Here is an 18,558-nt window from a genome sequence, read left to right on the forward strand (position 1 = left end):
TTGTCCTTCCCAAACATGTTCTCCATAAACCTCAAGCCTAACCTCAAAGATGAAATAAAGAAGCCTGAACTCCAAAGGAAAATTACTGCAAAAGTACTTTGTGCTAAACTGGCATCAGACATAAAAATAAAATAAGGTCTGTAAAGCTTGAGGGACTAATTAAGATTTTAATGTGGTCTCATTCCTAGGAAAATATTGGGATTCCTGATTCAAGAAGCCTTGTGTTTCACACATTAAAACAAAAACAATCAAGACAGTCTATTAAAATGTTCCAGGACTAAAGTTAAATGAAAATCTTTAATTAATTTATAGTGGGATCACATTTTTCATTATCAGTGAAAATCATTAGTAAAACAGAGAATGGTATGAACTGCCCCCATTCCCATAAAAAGAAAAGGAGGGCAAAAGGTAGAACATGGCAGTTCAGCCAGAAAAAGAAAACAAACTATAAATTATCTTCTACAGAGGGACAGCGTGTTCAGCCAGACATTGCAAGCTTTATTTTCTTCACTGTTCATGGTACTCTGATGCCCTGCCTGTGAATTCAGATTTAATGAATGTAGACCTGGGTTCGGGGGGCACTAGCTCCAAAAGAGGGGTTAGGGAACACATATTCATATGCTCCTCAAAAGATATAAGCATGGTTTTAGTAACTACTGTTAGCTAACTTCAACCCTGTACAATTTTGAGGCAGATGAAGAATAAAGAAACCAACTTTAATTTTGACAAAAGGTGGAAAAGCCCAAGCATAATAGGTTGACAGCAGACAGAAATGAAAAGCAAAAATGAAGCATAGATAAGTCTAAAGCTATTTCATGTTATTCTGACTATTAAAAGGAAATTACAGTGCTCACTGGGCTAACATAGGGTATTGCTTTTCATATCACCTATTTTTTTAATTTATTTTTTGTTATCAAACCAAAACAACATACCAACATGAACATTCTTATCATGCAAACATTCCGTGCATATCACTGATTATTAATTTCCATTAACAAACATGCTACAAGCATTGCCACGACATTCAACAACAATCCACTGTTACTGAAGTGTACCTGAAATTCCCGTGCTAATTCCAAAGGCAAGGTTATGTAACCTATATTTTATCATGCACATTTGGAAGCATCAGATGAAAGATGGCTGACTCATGATACTCAATAAGAAAGTCCATCCTTCCTTCCTAACTGATCACACTATTTCTGAGATTTTCCCGAATAATACAATTGAACTCAATGATTGCTCTAATCCTTTGTTGTGGATGAAAAGGACTGACAGCACAAGTCAAGGCACAAACACTTGCTCCTTCCAAGACTGGCCTGCAACCGTGGTTGTTGCTCCCCAAACTGACCTTTGAAGTCTCCTCCACAGAACTCTATTCATTTCCACAAACACCTTACCGACAAGGCGACGTTACAAAGGCAAGTGGTTTGAGCACTGGTAACCAGGTGCTCTATGAGGAGCTCCCACATATTGTGCTTTTAATGACACAGAATGAATTAAGGAAGAAAGAAAAATGTTGAGAAGGAGCAAAGAATGTTGAGAGGGACTACACACTAACTTTGGAAAGTTACTACTGACTTTAGGAAGCTCAGGCCCCTGATTCACAAGGTTTAGTCAGGAAGGATTTTCTCTCTCCTTTCTCCTTCCCAAACAGACGCCATTCAGGTAAGAGAAAAATTGGAGGAGAATTTCAACCTTAGGTTCCGAAGCCATCGTTTCAGCTTCCTGACCCAAGTGTCTCAATCACATCTCTTGAAATGATCATTAATATAAAACCCAACATGTATAACATAAGAGGCACCATGTCAAGTGTTTTACATGGATTTTCTCTTTTACTCACCACAGCAACCCTAAAAAGCTGGTAGGATGAGTGTTCCTGTGTTCCTAGGGTGAGGTAAAATATCTCTCCCATCACTGTGAAAGTGGAGCAGAGACTTCAGACCAAACTTTAAAATAATCTCTGAATCCTAGCCCTAGTTGCATTATTTCCTGGAGCTGTGCTGTGAATATGTTAGCCACTAGCCACATATGACTATTTAAAATTAAATTAAATTCTAAATAAAATTAAAAGTCCATTTCCTCAGTCACACTGGCCACATTGGAAGCACCCAGCAGCTGCTGTATCGGACGGCGCAGGTAGAGCTCTCTCATCATTGCCGGAAGTTCTGCTGGGCACCATGGTGCTGGGACATTGTTTTTCTTTTTGATGATGCTATCAACCTTTGCTTCCTTTCCCCACAATATTCTAAACTAGAATTAAGGCTGCTAAGGTTATGACAATTCTTTCTTCTCATCCTCCTCTTCCGGAAAAGGCTGTCATTACCTCATCTAGAGAAAATCACTTCTATCCCACATCTCAAAACAAAGCTGTTTCATTAATAGATATGATTAGGAATGGAAGTTAAAAATTATCGTCAAGTAGAAATGTGAAGGGTACTCTGGGAGTAAATGTGGACTTTTCATCAGACCTTCTATATGATCTTTGCCAGGTGATAAGGAAAGGCAAGTAAGATTATTATGAAACACATTTTATGGTGTTGATATTTTGGGATCACATAAAGTACTGATGAAATTTCACTAGGAAATGCTGCTATGTTCAGCATAGAACACTATAGTAGGACATTGCTCAATCTGAGAACACACATCAGAGGATAACCAAAATGATCTAGTGCTAAATCATGGTGAAGAATTAACCAGTTTTGGCCTGAGTCTTATATGCAGAAAAGATTCTTTTAAGGAAGATCATGGAGTAAATGAGATACAGAAGGGAATAGAAAGATATTACCTATAATCTTTATACAATGCTACTTAGTGTAAGGTTAGTTAATAGTGTATATTGCTGAACATTAAACTAAGAATTAAAATGTTAGGCAGTATACCCCAAATAAAATTTCAATTATGGCAAAAAAAAAATCAATCTGGGTAGAATTTCAACTGTTCTTGAAAAGAGAAAAAAAGTGTATGCAGAAGGACTGAAGGAACTAAGGTAATTATTCCAGCTAATCTAGGAAAATACTTTTTCAAAAGAAGTTAAGAACCAGCTTCATTGTCTAATATAAAGTCTGGCTTATTTGCATTTTTCATTCCTAAAATAAAGGTATATTATTCTATGAAATAATATGCTACATTAATGTTCATATTGTCTTCGAATACTGGCAAAACCTCCTTGAGACGTACACGGAAAAAAAGAATCTTAGACTCTTGGAATCTTAAATGTTTTTAAGCACTGTGGAAAGTTCTCTAGTGCATTTCCTGAATTTCACAGGGGAGGACATGGATGCCAGAAATGGTTTGTTGGCGACAGAGCTGGGACTAAAATCATGGCACCAGATGAATAGTTACAGTAAATAAAGTTGCCAGTAGCAGTGGCTCTTTCATATGAACCCGAAGACCCAAAAAGTGAGGATACGATAATCTCTAGGGGCCTCACAACTCTAACAATTTAAGAATCTCCTTTCTTTAGCCAAAAAAAAAAGTCTTTTTATTTTTATTTTAGAAAAAAAAAAATTTTAATCAGAAAAAAGATGTCAAATCCCTTAAAGCCACCATTTAGAGAAAACCAGTATGTTTATCACAAACCTTCCTGTAGAAGCATAGGTAGCACAACCAGAAATGCTTACATAGAACACACAGCAACCAGGATCCGTGCTCCTTTCATCTGTGGTATGGACAGGTGAGTAAAAGATATATGGATTAAAAAATGAACAAATAGTAGAGAGTACAAATGTTAAAATAAATTGAGTAGATTGAAATACTAGTGATCATTGAAAGGGGATGGTAAGGGGTATAGGAAAAAAAATAGAAGGAACAAAGGTTAAAGCATATTGGGTAGGTGGAAATACTAGTGGTCAATGAGAGGGAGGGGTACAGGGTATGGGATGTCTGAGTGTTTTTCTTTTTATTTCTTTTTCTGGAGTGATGCAAATGTTCTAAGAAATGATCATGGTGGTGAATATACAACTATGTGATGACATTGTGAGCCACTGATTGTACACTAAGTATGGAATGTTCATATGTTAAGAATGTTTGTGTTTGTATTTTTTTGTCAATAAAAATATTTTAGAGAAAGAATAGCATCTGTGTCATTTTTATCTTGATATCTCTAAACTCTTAACTTTACAGATTAGAATACTATCCAACCTGGTTAAGAGCTTGTCTTTCTGTAAGTCTAATCAACGTATTCTCAACAGGACTGATACTACTCCCAAGGGGGTGAAAATTGGGAGTGGAAAAAGTCTTATTTTGTTATGTACGAGGCACACACACACATAGAGAGATGTATAGATACATACACACACATATATATACATACAGTGCAAAAACAGATACGCAGTATAGCAAAGTTACTAAGATTTCATGGGAAGAGGGGCAATTCGAAAGAAATTCTAAAGAAGCATCTGGGGAAGGAAATAATAATAAAAAAAAAGTTGAGAAACACTGGTTTAAACCAACGGAAATTTCATGAAGTGAAGAAAATAAACATCGTAAACTGGAGGAGAGATGATCCCTTTTCAAATTGATGCTATCTGAGCCTTAAAAATGTTTTGAGATATCTTACATTCTGTTTGTTGGCTCCCATGTGACACAAATATAATTTATCTAGCTTCTCTTTTCTCCCTGAGTAGGGAATTCTGTTAACAGATCTGATCAATTTTAAGGACTCTGTTATTAAAATAGACTTATTTTGTTCTTATGACTCAGTTTTATTCAGTTTAGTACTTTGCTCCCATGTTCTATTCAAAGTCATCTTCCCAAGCATTGTCAATTCCTTGGAAAATTTCCCCATATCTTCCAGGGACCCCAATTCTTCTTATGATCTCCCCATTCTTATCTGACCCCTGATACACCCGACCACCTATACCACATTCGGAGCATGTGGCTCATGTGGGATCTTCCTTCCACACTCCTTAGAAACCTCAGCATCTCTCTCCAGCTCTTTTACCCGTACTTGGAAGGTAAGGGCAGATAAGCAAGCTAGCGGTTAGTCTGAACACTCGTGGGTTATAATGTTTCAGCCACCCCAAACTTAGAAGCCCCTCTTCTTTGGCTTCAATTAGGAGAAGCATCCCTGTCCTCTTCCTCACAAGGCGTAAGATGAGGAAGTAGCATTCCCAGTAAACAGAGCTTCCCCTCCCAGGCCCCTCTTGCCCTGTCCTCCTGCTCCATTCTGAGGAGGGCTGGCTTCTCCCAGTTGCCCTTAGAGAGGTGACAGCCCTCTGGAAAGTATACTTCTCTAAACTCCAAATGTGGACTATTTACTGTAACCTCAGTACTTACTTTATTCTCAGCTGTGAGCCTTATTTACTAAAACGAGACCAAGGCCCCTGACATTATGCTGTTAAAGCAGCTACTATTTAGCTTCGGGACCTTGCTAAGCATTTGATACACATTATTTATTCTCAGTTAGGAAGATATTATTTCCCCATTTTTAAATTGTGAAGAACGTGAGTCTTAGAAGTTAAGCAACTTGTCTAAATCGCATAACAAATAAGGGGTTAGTATAGCAATGGAGTCCAGACCAGTAAGAATCTCAAGCCCAAGCTCTTAACCATTAATTTTTTTAAATGAAAGTGACTTAATCAATTATAAATTGATCTGGGGTCTGCTTGAAGATATCCTTTGAGAGACCTAGCATATGGCCAGCCAGGAAAGCCATGACTAAAGTTGGAGCTCAGGGAAATATTAATAATTTACATCATCAATTTGGGTCACTTTGCCTACTATTGATTTTTTTTTTCAGTAAGTGTAATGTAAAGAAGCAGAAAGACAGGAGGCTTTGCCTAAACCATAAGAATAAGTCCAAAACAGGCAAGCCAATATTTGGGGCCACCACAACTGAATCAGAGCGCTGTGTCATTTCGGGTTGATGGATGAACAATCTTTTGTAAAGCTGGCCAAGAATTTCTGGAAGCCGGTGCCATCTCTGATCCATCTGTGTCACAGAGGCCTGAATCACAACTGTGTGGCCTCCGTGGTCTAATGAAAAACAGAGGAGAGAAAACGGGAAGTGATGTGGCTTAGAAATTGATACAGTTTATTTCTTACCTCCAAATCCTAGTCAACCGTCTTAAGTGAATAGTTTGTAAAAGTCATTAATATCATATATGTTTCTACAGCAAATATTGCGGGCATTTTGTTTTCCATTCTTCACAAAAGATCAGCTTCTTAAAGACATATGTTTAGCTTCCTAGTCCCCACAGATCGCCTATGAGCTAACTGATTGACTGTAGCTAGCTCATCCAGTGATTTTCTGATGGCGACTAGAGAAAGGTCCCAGCAGTTGCCTTTGGGTCGCTAAGTGCTCACTCCTGTCTTTCTGCCTACTGCTAAAGAATGGCATTAGACATCCTTTTCCCGAGGCTTCTGCCTTACTTGTGCAGAGATCGCCTGGTGCTCCAAGACTCTCCTGGGTTACTTTCATTAAGACTCACATAGGAATAATCAAGACACCTTGAGCTTTTAGTGATCAGGACGGATTGCCTTCTCTAAGGACCTCATTCTACACCAGCATTTCTTTCTTCAAAGTGAGCAGAGGGAGTGAGAAAGTCAGAGTTCAAGGTCTGTGCTCTAGCTCAGCGGCCTGCCAAGTCGGCAATGAGAGCCGTTTGAATATTCACATGGCACACAGGAGACCTGTCAGGAACGCCTAGTTCTTAAACATTCCTGATGAACTACACTGAATTCGAATTCTTGTCTTTGGCCAAGTGCTACAGCTAGCCTGAGCAGGGACTTTAAGAAATTTTTCAGCAAACTCTCCTAATTTACAAAAATAAGAAATTAAACTAATCTCTGAGGAGAAATACCAAAAGGGAGCAAGGGAAGGGAGGAAGGAAGGGAGGGAGAGAGGAAGGGAGGGAGGGAGGGAAGGAGGGAGGGAGGAAAGAAGGAAGGGAGGTCACAGTGAATCCAGTGAGGTGAGCAGGTTAGGGAAGAAGGAAGAGGGGTCAGTACTCCATGCCTATGGTTTTGTTCTTTTCTGCATACAGATAAAATAGCCTGGCTGTTGAATCTCTGACAGCTCAAGCAGTTTTGAAATCATTAAACGTGGAGGCCTTGTGGTCAACTGGTCACAAAAGCACGCAGTTTTGAGTAACTATGATTTAAAGGTTTCCGTGCAAAGCTCTGTAACTTCTTCGCCACACTTTAGTTTCTTCATCCAGGAAACGAAGCTGCCACAGCCTTCTAATAGCTTAGAAGTCATACGGTGTCTGTGGCCTGCATTTGGTACCAGAGCTGGAGCAGGGCAATATCTTCTCCCTGCTCCAGCTCTGGTGTCCCAGTCCCGTGGCGGAGCACCCAGCATCCCCACCAGTGTGGGGCTCTGCTATGACTCCTCCTGCAAAAGATAAAAATTCACTTAGAGCCACAGTTATTGCCAGCGGGACAAGTCTATGGTATAATAATGTAAGGTGAATTGATCAACTGAATATTTTAGAAAAAAATTTTCACCCATTCATCCATTCAATAAATATTTTTTGAATGCCAACAAGATGCCAAGCACAACCCTAGGCCCTTGAGAGACATCCGTAAATAAAACGTGGTCCCTGCTTTCAGGAGCTGGCAGCCTAGCATGCAAAGATTACAGGCTTCACATCCCTCCATAAAGGTTATGGACCCAGAGAACTGTGTGGGGTTGGATTGATGATTGGTTTTATTTTAAGATGAGTTTATCTATTGTCAGAGGATTTTTAAAAAAGAGGAATGGAGAATGAAAAAAAAAAAGGGAGCAAGGGAAAGAAAGAAAAAGGATTAAATATAGTTAAACCTGTTGCAATCTGTCTTCAGCAGATTAAATTTTTGAAATGGAAGAAAATATGTCTGTACATCAATAGTTAACTTAGTTTACTTCTTCATCAATCATGTTTGAAGCCTGTGAGTGAGAACGAATGGAGAACGTATCATATTTTAATTCCCTTCACTACACCTCATTCAAATTTTATGAAATATTGCTAAATTTATGTTTATTTTGTCTTAATTTCCATTTATTCTATTTATTTAGCACTTTTATAAGACACTGTGCTAGGTGATTTACATAGTAGTTTACGTGTTAAATCTGAATGGAGTTATTATCCCCATTTCACAGACGAGAAAACACATGTTCAGAGATTAAATGACCTGCTCAAGGTCACTCTGCTAGTGGGGACAACCAAATCACTAGGCCAAACCCTCATCTTGAAACTGATCCTTGCAAAGTCTAGGCTAAGCCTACTTAAAATCTGGCCTAAGAGTGACACCCAGGAAATCTCTTTTCTTGCTCAAATGTGGCCTCTCTTTCTAAGCCAGCATGACAAGTGAACTCACTGCCCTCCCTGCCCCTACGTGGACATGACTTCCAGGGTGTAATTCTACCTGGCAACGTGGGACAGAAATCCCAGGATGAGATGGGACTTAGCACCATGGGATTGAGGTAACCTTCTTGATCAAAAGAGAGAAGAGAGAAAGAAGAAAAAAATAAAGTGTCAGTGACTGAGAGATTTCAGAGTTGAGAGGTTATCTTGGACATTATTCTTATGCATTTTATAGATATCACCTTTTTAACTGATGGTGTATAAGAGGCAAGTATCTGAAACTGTAGAGATGTGTTCCAGTAGCCTTGTTTCTTAAAGATGACTGTATAAAGATATAACTTTTACAATGTGACTGTGTGATCGTGAAAACCTTGTGTCTGATGCTCCTTTTATTCAGGGTGTGGATAGATGAGTAAAAAATATGGCTAAAAAATAAACAAATAATAGGGGGAACACAGGTTAAAATAAAATTGGGTAGATGGAAATACTAGTGGTCAATGAGTATTTCCACTAAGGGGTAGGGGTATGTTATGTATGAGTTTTTTCTTTTTTCCTCTTTATTTCTTTTTCTGGAGTGATGCATATGTTCAAAACAAATGATCATGGTGATGAATACACAGCTATGTGATGATATTGTGAGCCATCAATTATACACCATGCATGGAATGTTTGTATGTTGTTTTATCAACAAAAATATTTTTTAAAAAATCACAGTGCTAGTAAGTAGAGGAAGCAAAATTTGTATTTAACTATGTGCTTCTCTAAGCCTGTGAGTCCTAGCCTGTAAGTAAAGGATAATAATAATAACTCCCTTGCAGAGATATTCTTGATATTACAAATACATAAAAGGATGTATAAGTGACAGCTATTGTACTATTATATACCATATGTCAGCAGGGACACTAAAAATGTAGAGATAGTGGCAGTAGCAAAACTCCATTCTTGCCCCATGGGAAGTTCAATGTTCTTCCCAATATTTCCATAATAAACCAGTGGTTGATATTTCACCTCTGATTTCCTGAATCTAGTGGATTTTTTTTTTCACTATACAGCTTGCAGTTGTTCAATTGTTGCTTCCTCTCCCCCCTGACACAGAAGTTTCCCTTTTTAATGATTCATAATCGTGTCTCCCTCTCCTTCCCTCCCCTCCTCTCTTCTCTCCTCTCCCCTTCTCTCTTCTCTTCTTCCTCTCCCTCAAAGGTGTTTATGTAGGAATTTCCTGAAGGCTTAGGGAGCAAGGAATTTACTCAAAAAAAACTCAAACAGTGTAAAATTCGGTATTAGACATTCTCGTTCTTAAAATTTCCTTGGCCATTTCAGCCTAGTGGGCTCCAGTTCATTTCTTATGCCAAGCAGGGCAGCTCTCTCATCTTCCCACCACTGTGGCCTCAGAGCTTCAATCTCAGCCCGGGACAAGTCAAGGCATTTTCTTAAGACAATACAATTTCTTCCTTAAGAATACCCTTGATACCAATGTGGCCTCTCTCTAAGCCGACACGGCAGGTGAACTCACTGCCCTCCCCTCACATGGGACATGACTCCCAGGGATGTAAGCCTCCCCGGCAACATGGGACAGAAATTCCGGAATGAGCTGGGACTCAGCATCAAGGGATTGAGAAAGCCTTCTCGACCAAAAGGGAGAAGAGAAAAATGAGACAAAACAAAGTGCCAGTGAGAGATTTCAAAGAGAGTGGAAAGGTTATCCTGCAGATTATTCTTATGCAATATATAGATATCCCGTTCCAGTTTATGGTGCATTGAGGTGGCAAGGGAGAAGTACGTGAAACTGTAGAGCTGTGTTCCAGTAGCCATGTTTCTTGAAGATGATTGTATAATGATATAGCTTTCACAATGTGACCGTGTGACTGTGAAAACTTTTGTGTCTGATGCTCCTTTTATTTAGGGTATGGACAGATGAGAAAAAAATATGGATAAAAAATAAACAAATAATAGGGGGAACAAGGGTTAAAATAAATTGAGTAGATTGAAATATTAGTGATCAATGAGAAGGAGGGGTGAGGGGTATGGTAAGTATGAGTGTTTTCTTTTTTATTTCTTTTGCTAGAGTGATGCACATGTTCAAAAAATTATCATGCTGATGAACACACAACTATGTGATGTCATTGTGAGCCATTGGCTGTAGCCATGTGTGGAATGTTTGTATGCCAAGAATGTTTGTATGTTAAGCTTTAACAATAAAAATATTAAAGAAAAAATAGAACACCCTTGACACCACCTGATAAAGTAAGTTTTTACCCAAGCTGTGACTATTATTTGCTAAAGCACCTGGGGGGGTTGCTCATTTATTTATTACTGGGCTGAAGTTCAGGCCTGGACTCTAACGCTGACCAAGTTGAAGGACTGTGGATGAGTTATTCAGGACGTGATCTCTCAGTAGTAAAATAAGAAAGTTGTACTAGATGGTTAGTAAATGCCTTTGGAGTTTTATTCTATTCAGAGCTTTCAGATAATTCTTTTGTCTGAAAAGTTTTGGCATGCAGGGAGTGGATTGGAGTAGAACTTAAGAATATCTCATAACCACTTGCACAATGGAAGTTGCCTTTTGCATTAAGAATGACCATCATTTTTGTTTTTCTGGTTCACCAAAAAGGGAATCAAGGATGCAAAGCCTCTCTCACCACTGCCAGTCATGATGTACCTATGACCGTACCAATACAAGTGGGCAAAGTAGATACAATTTGAAAATGATGCCAAAGGACAACAACGTTAGGGATAAAATGTGTTACAATAATATTGGTGAAACCAGGAAATGTTTTCCCAGCTAGCCACTGAAATTCAAGGAAGTAACTGTTTTGCTATGTCGAAGCATTTGGCAGCACCTACAGCACCATGCAGCAATTTATTTTTCTGGTTAAAGAAAAAGAAATACATGCTCATTATAAGGAAACTGGAACATTCAGAAGGATAAAAAGGAAAATGTAAATTACTCACCATATTAACTGCCAGGAATAACAATTGTTAAGATTTCAATTTATTTCTCTCTAGGCATATTTTAAATAAAATTGGAATCATGGTATATACATAATTTTATATGCTGCCTTATTTTTCTTGATGCAGGTGACAATCGTATTTTGCACATCAAATTCACATTGCTTTAAGAAGAGTGCTGAATCATGACCAAGGCCATTACAACTAGAATCAGGATGAACTGATGACGTAGTCCTTAAATTAGGATTAGAACTTTTAATTATCGGATGATGCAGCAACATTGAATCATTCACTTTCAGAAACTGAGAGAGGAAAGCCATCTCGATATTTGAAGATCATTTTCATTTGTAGCAGACAAATCTTTTAGTTACATACCATAGGTAGTTGCTGCAATGTACCTGAGTAAGCACATTACAGAAGGCCCCTGAGCAGATCCTATAAGCCCATTTTTGGGTGGCAGGCAGAGACAGTAGAATTCAGAAATAAAACAACTAGAGGCTGTATAGCACCATGGAGAGTTCAGAAGCTTGTGGGGAGGTTCAAACTCTAGCCCTTACTCTTTTGCTAGCTGAGTGGACTTACTTGAATCACTCTCCATGGAACTCAGTTTCTGAATCTAAAATATTTTAGCCCCCTCTCATTTTAGCCCCTATTCTGCAGGAATAAATCAGTATAATGCATGTAAATCAGTTAGCCCAGAATGTTTTTTTTATTATAGAAGTTGTAGTTTTACAGAAAAATCATGCATAAAATGCAGAGTTCCCATCTGCAACTCTATTTTTCACCTTGCATTAGTATAGTATATTTTAAGTACACAATAAATATTAGCTATGTATTAGCATTGCTATTATTATTATTATTATTACCAGTTTTTTTGAAGAGTTCCAAAAAGAATAAATCTAAGTGGAATATAATCATGAAACTCCTTAATTTTTTTTTCTAGTCACAACTGTCATTGCTTTTTTCTTTAATCTCACTTCTCCATCTCAACAATATCTTGAGGTCAACTCTATGATTTTCTGGTACCCTCTGATGACTAAAATTCAATCCTGTTTAAACCTTCAAACACAAGTATTTTAGATCTCATCTCTTACCTCCCCACCATCCTCACCCAGCAGGCTTGAACTGTTACCTTGAGACCAGTCACCTGGAGGTTAGGTGACATAGCCTGTATCCAACAATTCCTTCTTGCTTCCTGCTCAAGACCCAGCGCCCCCAGAGTGGGGTAAGCAGAGACAGGGAGAGGACAATAGTATCCTTTTGTCTTATTTCTTTACTGGTTCTTCCACATGTAACTGTCCCTGTCAGTTGTCATTTCTTCTCTGGATGACTGCAAATGGCCTCAAGTGCCTCATCCATGCACATTAGAACAGAAAATGCATGACCCTGGCCAATTCCACAATCACTCCACCAATTTTGAGAATTGGTTCTCAGAATGTTTTTTCGAGGCCAGCAGCATCAGCATCACCTGGAACTTGTAAGACATGCAACTTCTCAGGTCCCACCCCAGACCTGCAGAATCAAATACTCTGGAAGTGGGGCCCAGCCACCTGGGTTTTAACAAGCTCCCTGCTGATTCTGACGCACGCTCAAGTTTGAGAACTGCTCTAAAGCAGTAGTTCTTAACTATGGCTGCACATTACATAACCTGGGAGTTGAAAAAAGTACAGTTGCTGAACACTAAACCCTACCAGTTAAATCACACTCTGGAGGGCAGGGTCTGGACATGGATAATTTTAAGAAACTTCCCAAAAGATTCTAATGGACAGCCAACTTGAGAACCATGGCTCTAAATTAAGATCCTCAACTACTCTAAATGGTCCTCTCTAGTGCCTCTGTCAGGTAGGGATGGATCCAGCAGCCAGAGTTTTGTGCCTAATTCACCTGGAACCGTTGAACATTTATCTGTTTTCTACACTTGGCTTTAGTTTAATATTTTGTTTGAACAAAGTTTCTGTGGCTAAAGTACAAACATTAATTATCTGAAGGATAATAAATTGGGAAAGCCAAGAGCCCTGTATTTCCTTCTAATTCCATTTTATTGAGAAGGTGAGACAGTAAAATAAATTGTATCTGCAGCTTATCAGGAAAGAATGATGGCAGGAGTCTCCTCATGGGTTTATAGGAAATCTGAGGTTTTGGAATGGACTAAAGTGCATGGAAACATTTCTGTGGGAAGTTCAGGAATGTACTATTCCAGCTGCTCAATGTTTTGTTAATCTAATCCACTAAACCTCTTTGCTCATTAGAACATAAATTTATACCTTTATAGCTTAAAAACTTGTTCACCTTTTGAAAAACAATTCATAGGACAGAGGTACCAAATAGAGATTATTTCCTGATTTTGACCAGCCAGCATCAAGTCTTATTAGAAGATGAAATTTAAAAATACAAAGGTGCTTAAAATTATAGAAAGGGGACAAAGAACGGCCACATCTGCACACACAACCTGCAGTGGAATTTTTAATGGAAAAAAAATTTAATTGAAACTATTTTAGATTTTTAAACCATCTTATTTTGTATATGTTCATTTTAATTGGAACAGCTTTTTTACATATATAAAGATGCCAAGGTAGATAAGAAAGAAAAATATATAAGGTGGATAGCATTATTAATCATGGCCGATACTTTAGAAGGCAATTGGACAACCTCTTTCTCTCTCTCTCTCTTTCTCTCTCTCTCTCTTCCCTCTCTTTCTCTCTTTCTCTCACACACACACACATACACACAGGCGCGCACACACGTACACCACCTCTCAAATGAAAAACTTCACCCACATTCATAATTAGGAGCTTTCAAATATCTCCTAAGTCCCTGGCAGAGAAAGCCTCACTAAGGATAAAGACTAGCAGATTACATGCAGGTACCTTGCCAATGATAGAAATGAGTGCTGAGTAAGCCCCAAAACAATGAGCAATATTTAAATTTGGAGAGGTATGAAAACAAACACCTGATAAGTGTCATAAATGTCAATTGAGCAGATGGAGAAAAGAATGAGCTTGCAGGGAGAGGAAGCAGAGGTGGCTGTCAAAGGTGGGGAAAACAGGAAACTCCGGTTGGTGGGATCTATGGCAGAATAACCACAATAGCAGGGCACGTCACCCGCACCTCCTCTACTGCCTAAATAAGGAGCCAGAGCATGGCAGCCGCTCACTCAGTACAACACTGATAAAACCACCTTGCCCTTCCAACTCGCCCCGTGTATTATCGTGGCTCCAGAAATTTATCAAAAGGCAGAAAGTTTCCTGGCATAGAATAGACTTAAAGCAATACTTTTCCTTCACAGGGGAACCAGGAGTAAAAAAACAGTAGGCAGTACAGAAAGAGTATAGCTCTTCTTGCACCCTGAATCTGCAATCTTGAAAGATCAGAAACACTGCAGCTCTGCTTGAGGGGCTTTTTTTTACAGGTCCCAAGGACAGGAACTATACCTCCCTGGGTTTGCAACACTTAATAACAAAAATAGAACCTTTAGTTTGAGATAAATTATGAAGAGAAGTGTAAAGATACTTTGAAATTTCTGTTGATTCTAAGTTACAGTTATTAGCAAGGCTTTAATAAAAATTTCTAATGTCTCTAAATTTTTAAAATTGTTTTAAATGTATATGCTATGTATATCTTTCTTCAATATTTTTAAACATTCTTTAGGAGGGAAATCCTGTTTATGTATTAACTCTTATGGCCAAACCACAACTTATAAGACAGATGACAGTAGAACTGCACTGGCTGACGCATGCAGGGACAGGAAAGGGCAGGTAAATACAGGGGAGGGCAGGGAGCTCCGGCTGCTGGGTGTCCTTCTCTTCACCCCACACAGCAACCCTGAGTGCCCTCCGTAAAGCATAGGACTTAGTAGAGCATTTTAAAGATCATTGTTCTAATGCATGTGTGTTATATGCCAGAGTGAATATGGAATATGTATGTGAAATTAATGCAAATGCTGGGTCAGTCCTTAATAGGAATTCTATTTACCATAGAGAGCAGTTAAAATATCTATGTACTTGGGCAGGCCACAGTGGCTTAGTGGCAGAGATCTCGCCTGCTGTGCCAGAGACCCGTGTGCAATTCCCAGTGCCTGCCACGTTAAAAAAAAAAAAAAAGTAAGAGTTATTTACACAATAAATGGAAAAACAAAGTAATTATGAGGGCTATATGCATCAAAGAAAGAGAAAAATAATTATTTTTATTTCCTGAAACTTTCACGCAATTTTAAGGTGGTGTGATGGTGGCTCAGTGGCAGGGTTATCGCCTGCCATGTCAAAGACCCAGGTTTGATTCCCAGTGCCTGCCCATGAAAAAATTATAATAATAATAAATATATATATATATATACCTGCTATAAGATAATCCATTTGATCCTCTCATTGACCCAACCACCATTCCCATAGAAATTGTCTTGCCCCTAAAGCCCTCAATTTCTGACCCTACTTTTAATTTTGAGCTGATGTCTTTGAACTTCTTAAAAATAAGAACCTTTACTTGTTTTTCTTTATAATTGAGACACAACTTACAATAAAGTGCACAAATCTTAAGAGTACAGTTCTATTACTTTTATCTATGGACACCTTTATGTAATCACCATCCTTATCAAGACTGAACACATTTCTAGCACACTCCCAGTGATCTGATGTTTATCACTGAAGTTCAGTTTTGCCTGGCTTTGAACCTCATATAAATGTATTCATACAGTACAGAGTCTTTTGTGACCAACTTCTTTCACTTCAGCACGTGACTTTCATCAATGTGCCTCTGCATAATTTTGGCTCATTCGTTTTCATTGGTGAGCAGAGTTGACCTGGACTTTTATCTTCTATGATCATAAGTCGAATGAAATATATAATTTCTCACCTGCCCAAATTTCATCTCAGTGTCTATCACGATTGGGATTGTGAGGTGAAAAAGACCTTACAGAAAATTGTAGCCCAGTGATATTGGAAGTTTGCCTAGGGTCGTTTCCTGGGTTCTTGGGAAACAGAGGAAGACAAACTTGACCCCTGTCCAGTACCTCATGGTACCTGACTCTATTTCTCTTCTCTCATTCACTCCCCTCCCCACCCCCACTCCAACTCTTCTTCAGAAACAAGAAAGCTCTTCTTTCCTACAGGAATCTCCTGAGGAATTTGACTGAATTCCTCTCTCACTTCTGCAGGACAGTTGATCTGTCCTTCTCTGTGGACTATTTCCACTCCCTTTTCAAACTCATACTTCCAATATTCTAACAAGTCTGGAACACCTCATTCTTTTTTAGTTCAAATTCCTGCTACCATCTTTCCCACAAAGTTCCCATCCTTGGAACTTTGAAAACTCTCTTCTGATGCAATCACGATGTAAATTGTCATCTCAATGCTGAGTACTGACACTTTTCCAGCTATCTTTTCCACTATGTCTTTCTAGCTACCTGTTCTCTTATTTCTGAGTCTATTGATTTCCATCTATTGGAAATGCTGTCCTGTCTAACTTCTCATGACTTTCTAATCTCATCCTAGCTTTATCGTTTTCTTTTCTGACTCTGTGTCTACATGTATTCTCTCTGCTATTCGGTCTTTACTTCATATGATCTAATTTATTGGAATGGCAAGAATATGAAAAATCATCTGACAGCATCAAAAACCCAGGGTATCGCTTCTTGGCCTTTTGGTTAAGATCAAGTGTAGTATCCGTTCTTATCAGTTTAATATCTGATATGTCCTCTATCCGAGGACAATATATTAAATGGATTTTTGGAGCTGGAAGATGGAATAGGATCTTTCTCTGTCCACTCCACGCATCGACCTGGTATTGCAATACTTCCAGGAACGGTGCACCCCCTCGGGAATACTAAATGTATAAAAAATTAAAAAAAAAAAAAAAAAAAAACCCAGGGTAAGGGATTGCAAATAGCAATAATAATGGCAAACACACATAAAACATTATATATATATGAACTCATTTAATCATCCCAACCATCCTCTATGGTAGGTACTCTTGTTAAGAGCTCTCTTTTACAAATGAAGGAACTCAGGCAACAGGAGTAACTTGCCCAAGGTCATACAGCCAGGGAGGATTTTAACCAGGCAGCCTGGCTCTACAGTCTTTGATTTTAACTCCTCTGAAAATGAAAAGGAACTAATTTACAATGTTGGGAATTAATTTTCTGGGCAAATTTGGAGATCCTTCCAGGATGGGCAAATATATAGCAAGCATGGGAATTTACCGTAGCAAAGCCATCTGGAAAGAAATGGCAGGTGGATAAAACGGAAAAGATTTCAAAGAGTTCAAAAGCAACAGCCTTCATTTAAAGAAGAAAAGAGATGAAATTGAGGATCTAGCCAGTCATGTGGCAAGGATAAATTGCTGATGTAAACATGATGACTCATCTGAAGAAAGGGATAATGTTTGGGTTTAGTCCAGAGCAATTACTTAGACCAAGTTGGTTTCTATAGATTATAAAATAAGACAGCCTATTCATTTAAAAAATGAAAATGCCAGTTCATTGCTTTCTATAATATATCAAATTGGATGGATTAAATTGGCAAAATAATAGATTCGGCAGAAATTTAACCACATGTAATTTCTTCAAGAACACAGACATTATCTTATTATTCTGTTTATCATCTATGGTGCCTAGAACAGCATTTTCACATTTTCTGTACCAGAATTGTCATGTGTGTGTGGAATGGGACATGAGACGTAAAAAGTGATGGATGGCTGCAACAGATTAGGATGACAATAAATAGCCCATATTTATTATCCTTACTGTTCTAGGCCTATTTTAAGTGTTTTGTGTCATTCATAAACCTTGCATGAGCCTTCCAAGGCAGGCACTATTCTCATTTGAATAGAAAGCCATCCAGGCTCAGACAGGTAACGCAGCAGGTCCATGGCAGCACAACTTGGTGCTGAAGTTGGGACCAAACTCAGTTCAATCCACTGTCCAGACCCAAGCATAATATATTGTTCACCACACTAAAATACCTAAAAGAGAAGAGAGAGAGACTGAAAAATTACATCTGTATAAAGATGCAAAATTAATATCACTTGACTAATGTAATGACATTAGAAAGGTAGGAAATAGTTCAACTGAAGCTGTAGAGCATAATTTTGCTTCCTCTACACACACCTGTTGTGGCTCACAGCCTGCATGAATGAATCTTTGGTCAATGATTATACCTATAACAGGTCCATTAGGAATGAAAATGTCAAGCATATCTATTGTCATTTGTGCTTTGAAAACTACCTTATCTTATTTAATTTCATTTTATCCTCACAATCACAAGATTTAGTAAATAGATTATTATGCAAAAACCCAGTGAGAGGGAGGGAATATTATTTACTCATATCT

General features: G+C 38.4%; 1 non-coding gene across 1 annotated transcript; it reads left to right on the forward strand.

The window, feature by feature from the left end:
* Positions 1–16,855: 16,855 nt before the first annotated feature.
* LOC143675422 (U2 spliceosomal RNA) lies at positions 16,856–17,046 on the forward strand. The gene has a single exon (XR_013171646.1). It is a non-coding gene; the product is annotated as a U2 spliceosomal RNA (small nuclear RNA).
* The last annotated feature ends 1,512 nt before the right edge of the window (positions 17,047–18,558 follow it).

This window comes from Tamandua tetradactyla, chromosome 2 (assembly GCF_023851605.1).
Source record: "Tamandua tetradactyla isolate mTamTet1 chromosome 2, mTamTet1.pri, whole genome shotgun sequence".
NCBI lineage: Eukaryota > Metazoa > Chordata > Mammalia > Pilosa > Myrmecophagidae > Tamandua > Tamandua tetradactyla.